The 8616-nt window shown below is 41.7% G+C and overlaps 1 long non-coding RNA gene across 1 annotated transcript; it reads right to left on the bottom strand.

The window, feature by feature from the left end:
* Positions 1–579: 579 nt before the first annotated feature.
* LOC133392000 (uncharacterized) lies at positions 580–3771 on the bottom strand. Its single transcript, XR_009765415.1, has 3 exons — positions 3482–3771; positions 3272–3421; positions 580–2795 (listed from the first exon to the last, which is right to left on the bottom strand). It is a non-coding gene; the product is annotated as an uncharacterized LOC133392000 (long non-coding RNA).
* Positions 3772–8616: the final 4845 nt, after the last annotated feature.

Genomic DNA, 8616 nt, shown 5'->3' with positions numbered 1-8616 from the left:
AGCGTTAGAAAACTGGTTAAAAGCACAAATGCAATCAACAGATAAATTTCAAAGGATTCACGAATCATTTTACAATGTGTTTTGTCGTCAGTTTGTGGTTCAGTGCAATTGGAGGGGTGTTTCGCGAAATGGCTCGGAAAAGGTAGCGTTAGTGGCATACCGAAACTTTCTGAACGCCTTCAAACGGGTAGGAGGTGCCTAGACAACAGAAAAAGATGTCGAGCAATTCTTAAAAAACAAAATTAGTAATGCAAAAAGCAAGCTTAACAAGAGGAATAACTAAAAGCGTAGTGCATAAAGCGCATAAGCGAAACAAAAAACAAACGAACTAGTTAAGTTATTTTAGTATTGTTGACTATTACTTTGTTAGGAACATATTAGTCTTATAAGAGATGGAATAGACCTGGGCTCTATAAATAATGTTTAGTTAAATATACGAGAACTATTAAAACATGTTCGTTCGTTTACTTTTACAGTTGGTACACATAAGCTCTTTTCTATTTTGAGTTCGATACGGTGCCGCAAAAACCAAAGTTATTTATTTAACTGAAATTTTAAATAAATAAAAATCATGTCATTTATTAATGTTAAAATCACGATTAGTAAATAAATAAACGGCTTGTTTTTCGTTGAATAATTTTTAATAAACTATTTTACATATTATGCGTTCCTAAACGTGTGTAACAAAGGAAATAAAGCTATTGAATTTGGCTGGGGTGTTGTCCTTACAGGCATTTGCAATAAAGACCGCGATGGTTTAAAAATTGGAACAAGCTTACATAGCATAGATGTACAGGGGACCTCTACCCTTATTGTAGGAACATTAAGCTTAACTTTGTAGATACAAATTTCAGTCGATGATAAATGTATATCTGTTATCACATTGTCCTCATCAGACACTACATTAAAAAGTTCCTCACATGATTTGATTAAATCGCCAACAATTATAAAGGAATCACAAGCATCTTTCTTTGCTTTTACAAATTTAATAATATTCCTTTCTTCAGTTAAAAACCATTGGTTCTGGAACTGTGTGTGAAGGGAAAAATCCTCGGTAATAAAGAAACGGCCGTTTGGTCTAAGTCTCGGGTATATAAGTTTCGCGATGTTTTTGGCTTTTACTACTTGACTGCGTTCGGTTAGACGACCAGCTACTTGTTCAACTATATTAGTGCCTGATTTTACGTCTTGCTTAATAAATCTTAAATTATTTTCATAATCGTATGCGGAATATAAATCCAGAGTCCCAAGCTTTTCAACTTCATGAGCAACATGCTGAAGGTTATGAACATTGCTGGTTATGTTAGACCGTCCATAATATTTCCCAAAGTGTCTAAAGAATTCGTCCAACATTATTTTTGCCAGAGACCAATATTGTTGATGGGCCCTTGAAGAAAATATTGTTATCGCAGAAAATAACATCAAAAAATGGTTAAATGAACCTTCATATTGATAAAAATCTTCTAGTATAACTACGCTTAAATAATGGAAGAAGATACGGTACTCAGTAGCTTTCCATTGCGCAATTTCATCAAGGGACCGGATTCTACGAGGTATTTCATAGGGAAGCCTAATTTTGATTATATAGGCAGATACTACTTCCTTCTGACGAGGATAAATATGGCCTAATAGTTCGAAAACGTTGTTCAAACCCCTACTAGTATTTTTTGGAATATTCCCTCATCCAATAAATGCAACCTGTCGGACACTGGCATTCCTTCGACCATATCAAAGTCATCGATGGCTTCCAAAGGACTGCACCATTCTTTATGATGAGCTTTGTCATCTCTTTGCCTAAATCCAACGTTCGTGCGTGGAGGTGCATCGATGGAATCTAAAATAATTTTTTTTTATTAGGTCCAACCTGAATTGTTGTCCCAACACATGTGCATTTCAAGCATCCATGTTTTGCATTGAAATTCATTGTAGCTGCAAATATACGGATGGAAAAGTTGGTGAAACATATGGTATGGAAGCTATAATTACTTCCATAGTAAAATCATAAACATACCTTTCAAAGTGGCCCGCATCGGCGAATCTGCAATAAAAGCCCGAAGAAACATTGGCACCAACTTATGCTTAAACTGAAGGCCTCTTTTTTGGAGATCGTTTATTTCCTTCACTAAAGGATTCAAAAATTCTCCAATACTATGGGGTTTCTTCGGGCCTCCATAAGTTCCAATGACAAATGGTGGAACTTTTGGTAATTCGACCACCCTTATTTGTATTGACCAAAGCTGTTTACGGGAACTTCTAAACAGTGGAAGCCCGTCGATAGAAACATCGATGGTAAATATGTCCGGTTCAGGATCAATATCTCTGTAATATACACACATTGAATGAGAAATTTCATTTAGTACCAATATGTTTGAAAAATACTTACTCAAAATATTTAAGAAGCACTTTTTCTATGCCACGGTACCATAATTTACCCCCATTTATTGGTGTAATTTCTGATTTAATATCGGCTTCAGTTTTTAGCAAAGTTCTTTTTGTTTTAGGGACTTAAGCTTTAAAGAACTTCCTTAAGATGGCAAGGAAGCCTTCTGTTAAAAAACGTGAAGCACGGTCAAGAATGATAAGATGCACAAGTGCATCCTTCAAATTCAAATTTTTTATGAATTCGAAGCGATCATTGGCATCAGTCACAACATCTGCCGAATCATAGATATCTTCAAATTCATGAAAATCGTTCGATGTCGTAGTTGCGTTCGATGTAGTTGTAGTGGTAGATGTTGTTGGCTCTGCCGAACTACATCCTGCAAACAACAATTCCAAATCTTCTGGTGTAACTTCTAGAGATGAAAATAAAAGGGAATATTAAAAATGATGATTTGTCTGTACCAAGGACCTGACTAAACCTCGCCTAACATGGATCCTGAATTCCAGATTATATCCAACAACTAAACGGATATTTTCCTTAAGAAATTAACTCCCCCCTCGCCACACACACACACACACACACACACACACACACACACACACACACACACACACACACACACACACACACACACACACACACACACACACACACACACACACACACACACACACACACACACACACACACACACACACACACACACACACACACACACACACACACACACACACACACACACACACACACACACACACACACACACACACACACACACACACACACACACACACAACACTATTTTAATCACTTTCTTTAAGCTAACGGTGGCTAAGCTGATTTGTTCGTAGATTGCTGGAAACATTCAATTTCATTGTTTCTACTTACCCACTCCAAGGTCCGGCCAAACAGAAGTCGAAGCCGTTTCAAGCGTGATGTTTAATGCATCCACGTTCCTTTCGACCTCATCCATCAACCGAGCCCGCTTCTTATAAAAATTTCCCGTCTGTTTCGAACGCTTAGACATTATGGTTTATTCTAAAATAGATTTAAATATACTTTATTAATAAATAAGAGAATGCAGCAAACCGAACTTACCGCTTTGAAAAATGGAACAGAATTAAACTGTCAAAACACACGGTGAAAACAACTTCTTCGTGAACAAGAATCAAGCTAAGACTAGAAGAAGCAGCACAAAGTGAGTTCGCACGAGAAAATAACAAAAAACCAAGCAAACCATGGAGTAAGAACAAATGTAATCGCGCGACAAAGCAGAACTTGGACCAAAAGGGTAAAAAATATCGCGGAGGTAGGGAGAAACACTGCAACTTTGAGATCCGTGAGTGGGGTTCTCATATTTTGCACCGCGGGGCACACAGCAATAGAGCTCACAATCAATACACCAAGCACTTCACACTTCGCATACTGCTCCATGGGGCACACATACAAAACACTCCAAACCGTACCACGTTCACACGCGTCCCAGGTCCTGATCTCCTCTCCACAGCTGGTCCAGCCTTGTCAGGATCAGTCTCATACATGTTGTTGCAGCTTCCCACAACTCTTCGCTATGTAGCATCAGCTGCACTAGGTTGGTTTGTCTTACGGCGGTTCTGCACTTCGTGTCAAGCAGCTGGCGCTCCTCTAGGAAACGTGGACAGTAGAACATTACATGTTCCGCAGTCTCGTCATTGTCCTTACATACTGGGCATCGAGGTGAAGAAACGTGCCGGAATTTGTGGAGGTAGCTCCTGAAACACCCGTGGCCAGAGAGCATCTGCGTGACAAAATAATCCACGTCACCATGTTTCCGGTTTATCCACATTGCTACATCGGGGATTAGCGTGAAGGTCCATCTCCCATTACAAGCGTTATTCCAAGCCGCCTGCCATCTTCGCATGGACTCCTCATTTGCCTCCTTTGGGGATACAGCACGAGTATCTCCCGCGCGTGAGCTCTGGAAATTTACGGAGTCCTCCTCTAGGGTGATGCAAAGGGGCATCATACTCGCAATTACGCATACTGCTTCATATGAGATGGTACGATACGCGCTAGCAACGCGTATGGCCATTTTTTGGTGCACCTTATTTATAGCGTACTGGTTCTGTTTATTTCTTAGTATGTGTGCCCATACTGGTGCTGCATACCTTATATTAGAAATGGCTACGTTGGCATGTAAGCGTCTTATTGTGCTGCTTGGACCACCTATGTTGGGTGTAAATTTAGCCAACGCGTTTGCAGTTTTTGTGGCCATAATGCAAACTTCCTCAAGGTGCTTTCGGAACTTTAATCTGTCATCTATGATAACTCCAAGGTATTTGAGGCCTCTTATAGATTCTATTTGCTTAGTGCCTACCCTTATGTGCGCTTTTTGGACCTCCTTGTGGCTACTTATGAGAATAAATACCGTTTTGGCGTGTGCTATTTCCAACTTCATTTCTCGCATCCAATCGTCAATCCTGCCGACAGCATCCGTAGACAGCAACTCGACCTCCTCTACACTATTTCCTACGACAGTCAGTGCAATATCGTCTGCAAACCCGATGACCTCAGCTCCTGTGGGTAGGGCCAGGGTTAATACTCCGTTGTACATAATGTTCCACAAGGTGGGGCCAAGTACTGATCCTTGCGGTACGCCAGCAGAGATGGTAGCTATTTTTGTTCCCTCTTCCGTGCTATACTGTAGAACGCGCCCGCTGAGATAGCTTCTCAGTAGCCGACACAAATGCAAGGGGATTTTCATGCGCTCTAGAGCTTTTGCTATTTCCTCCCAGCTAGCAGAGTTGAAGGCGTTCTTCACATCGATGGTGATGATCGCGCAGTAATGAGCCCCACATCGCTTCCGTTGAAAGGCAGCATCACCCAGTGGTCTTAGGGCTGATAAATTCCCTGGAGTCTTCCCTGGCTTTGGTATCAGGACTAACAACTGCTTCTTCCACACTGATGGAAACTGTCCTGTCGTAAGTATGTTGTGGAAAACTTTTTGGAACACCCTAGGGAACATCCTCATGACCACTTTGACTGCTTCAGCGGGGATACCATCTGGGCCGGGGGCTTTTCCACACTTGAGGCGATCTGCGAGTTTTTCAATCTCTGGGGTCGTAATAGGCACAGGGGTGGATTCTGGCGAGTCGATAATCGAATTCAGTAGCGGAGGGCCATGGGTAGGAAACAGCTGCTGGATTATCTGGAGAAGCTTCACGGGGCATCTTTCCACAGGCTCCTTGGGTCTTCTTTTGTCCATAAGAGTTTCAAAAGCCAATCCCCAAGGCTTCCGAGCTATTTCGTCGCGTAGCTCAAGGAATATTTTTCTTTTGCTCAACTTTGTCTCCCTTTTAAGATCTGATCTTGGCTTGACGTAGATAATTTTCAGTAGCTCTCTGATAGAAGGATTGCTCCCGCGTTGTAGTTTCCTACGAGCAGCAATGCACTCAGCTCGGTGCTGCTCGGTGTTTGTAGTTTGTGTCTGAGGAAACGTACCTTGACAGGATGTCACATTGCGTTGAAAATATTCTAATAATGTGTGTTATCATGTCAAACAGCGTGCGTTTACACTTGGATAAAAGCTAAAGTTTCCATCGACAGCAGCGCTTGTTCCTCGGACGAAAACGCAGGTGTGCAGTTTGATGAATGTGCATGCGACAGCGATGCGAAATGGAAACGCGCACAACAGCAATGAACTCGGCATTCCCTCACAGGTGTTTTTCTAGTGCACGCCATAGAAAGGCCTTCGTGCATCTCTGCGTTGAACCTCGTGTGTGCATGGGAAACTTTAAGTGTGCATTGAGCAAGCGCGCAGGTGTTCTTTTCAATGAGCGTTTCGTTTGATGAGCGCGGCAGTATCCTGTTCTCGATTTTGATGGGTAGACGCTTACTCGCGTACTCGTTGATAGTTTTTATCCATACGCTGTTTTCGCTGCTCTACAACGATGTAATTCATCGCGTATAGAAGCAATGTTAGTAACAATGGGTCGAGGTAAACATTGTACCGATTATCAGCGCCATATCATAAAGCGAATGGCGGCTGCTGGCATTAAGCGCAAAACGATCGAGTTCGTGATTGAATGATCGCGCACTTTTGTGGCAAACGCGCTTCGGACTACCGAAACGTGCTTGGACAACCGAAACGCGCTTGGACAACCGAAACGCGCAAGTCACCCGGACGTCCTCGGAAGACCATGGCGAAAGAAGACCGTAATATTGTTAATATATCGAAAACACACTGATCGCGAGGGCGGTGGTCCTGCTTATCACACCAAAAACCTAACCCAAAACACAAAAAAAACTACTTACAAATCTATCCGAAACGACATACTTGTGAAACAAACACACACACCAATACACACTCAAACATACATACACACACACACACATGCACACACACACACACAAACACATACAACCTACACATAAACCTGTCGCAACGGGTGCATGGTGCGTTGAAAAAAAGGCCCTATCTTATTGTTCGGTACTCTACCCTCAACAACAGACGAATGGATGGACATTGTTCGAGGTTTTGAAGACAAATGGAACTTTTCTCATACGCTCGGGGCAATTGATGGCAAACTTGTTATGATAAAATCTCCCCCACTTAGTGGAAAGCACTACTTTAATTATAAAAAGTTTTTTAGTATAGTTAGGAGTGGTTGACACCAACTGAAATTTTATATATGCAGGCATTGGGTCCAAAGACAGAATTTCAGATTCAGAAATTCATTACTCTACAAAAAACTAGAACGCAACGAATTAGATTTTCAAATCCTACGCCTTTACATGAATCATTTCACATCCATGTTTCTTATATGGTTTTAGGAGATAAGGCATTCCCATTAACACATTACTGCCTTAGGCCTTTCAGTGGATTTACGGAAAGAGGATCTGCTTAGCGAATTTTTAACCAGCGACACTCTATCGCCAGGGGACCAGTAGAAACAGCATACGGGATTCGTAGTGGGAGATTTCGGGTTTTAAGGAAGCCAATTGAATTAAATGAGGAAAATTAAAAAAGTGGTATTGGATACTATATTATTATTATTATTATTATTATTATTATTATTATTATGTTTATTTATTTCATATTGTCAGCCGCCTAGGGTTTCACAATAATATGTCTTACAAACTAAGGAAGAAGGAAGTGTTAAGGATGGGAGGTTGATGATAGAGACAAGGACTCAGAAAGACGAGAGCGAAAACTGGACAAGGGGACGTGGTAGTCGAACAAATCATGAGCTTCATTAAATGCTGCGCAAGCTCTCAAAAATGGATCTCTCTGACCAAAAACAGAACGGCGGGAGGGGATAAAAATGGGAGGTCTGTCGCGGAGACGACGAGAAGGGACGTAAATAGGAATGGAGCTGAGGAGCGAAGGAGCATCGATATTGGAAGTCAGGAGGCTGGCAGTGAAGTAAGACAGCGCGTGTGAATGCCGGGATTTGATTTCCATCAAGCCCAACATACGACAGCGGAGAGAATAAGAGGGCACAGGTGCATTATGTCCGTTCAGAAATCTACGAATAGCGATACGCGTAAACTTCCTCTGCACTCTCTCTAGTCTCTGCATAGCGACACCTCCAGCCGGGGTCCACACAACACTAGCGTAATCCAGAATAGATCGAACCCAGCAACAGTAAAGCGCCTGCAGGCATAGCGGATCTCTCAACTCAGAGGCAAGACGAATTATGAGTCCCAACGCTTTGTTCGCTTTAGCAACGACATGATTGATCTGATCCTTGAATGTGAGGGAGTCATCGAGCCAAACACCAAGGTCCTTAATAGAAGACTCTCTAAAGATCTGAGTTTGACCAAAAAAGTAATTCCATGTAATTTTCCTGTTAGGACGACCAAAAGAGACAACACAGCATTTAGGGGGACAAAGCACTAACCCATTAGACGAGCACCAAGATGAAAAATTATTTAAAAAACTCTGAAGCGTTTGACAATCAACAATAGAGGACACAGGAAGAAATATCTTCAAGTCGTCAGCAAATAGAAGGTGTCCATCACCAGGTACAACATTAATACAATCGTTTATGTATATGATAAACAGTAAAGGGCTAAGCGCACTTCCCTGGGGTACAACCGACTGGCCTATGAATGTAGAAGAGAGGAAGTTCTCTATTTTGACTGTGTAGCTACGGTTTGCTATAAATGAATTTAGCCAAGTTATTAAAGGATAGCCTATTCCTAATTTCTTTAGCTTAGCTATTAGCAGGTCATGTGGTAGACTGTCAAAA

Source organism: Anopheles gambiae, chromosome 2 (genome assembly GCF_943734735.2).
Source record: "Anopheles gambiae chromosome 2, idAnoGambNW_F1_1, whole genome shotgun sequence".
In the NCBI taxonomy this organism is placed as follows: domain Eukaryota; kingdom Metazoa; phylum Arthropoda; class Insecta; order Diptera; family Culicidae; genus Anopheles; species Anopheles gambiae.
This window is presented reverse-complemented; position numbering and strand designations above follow the sequence as displayed.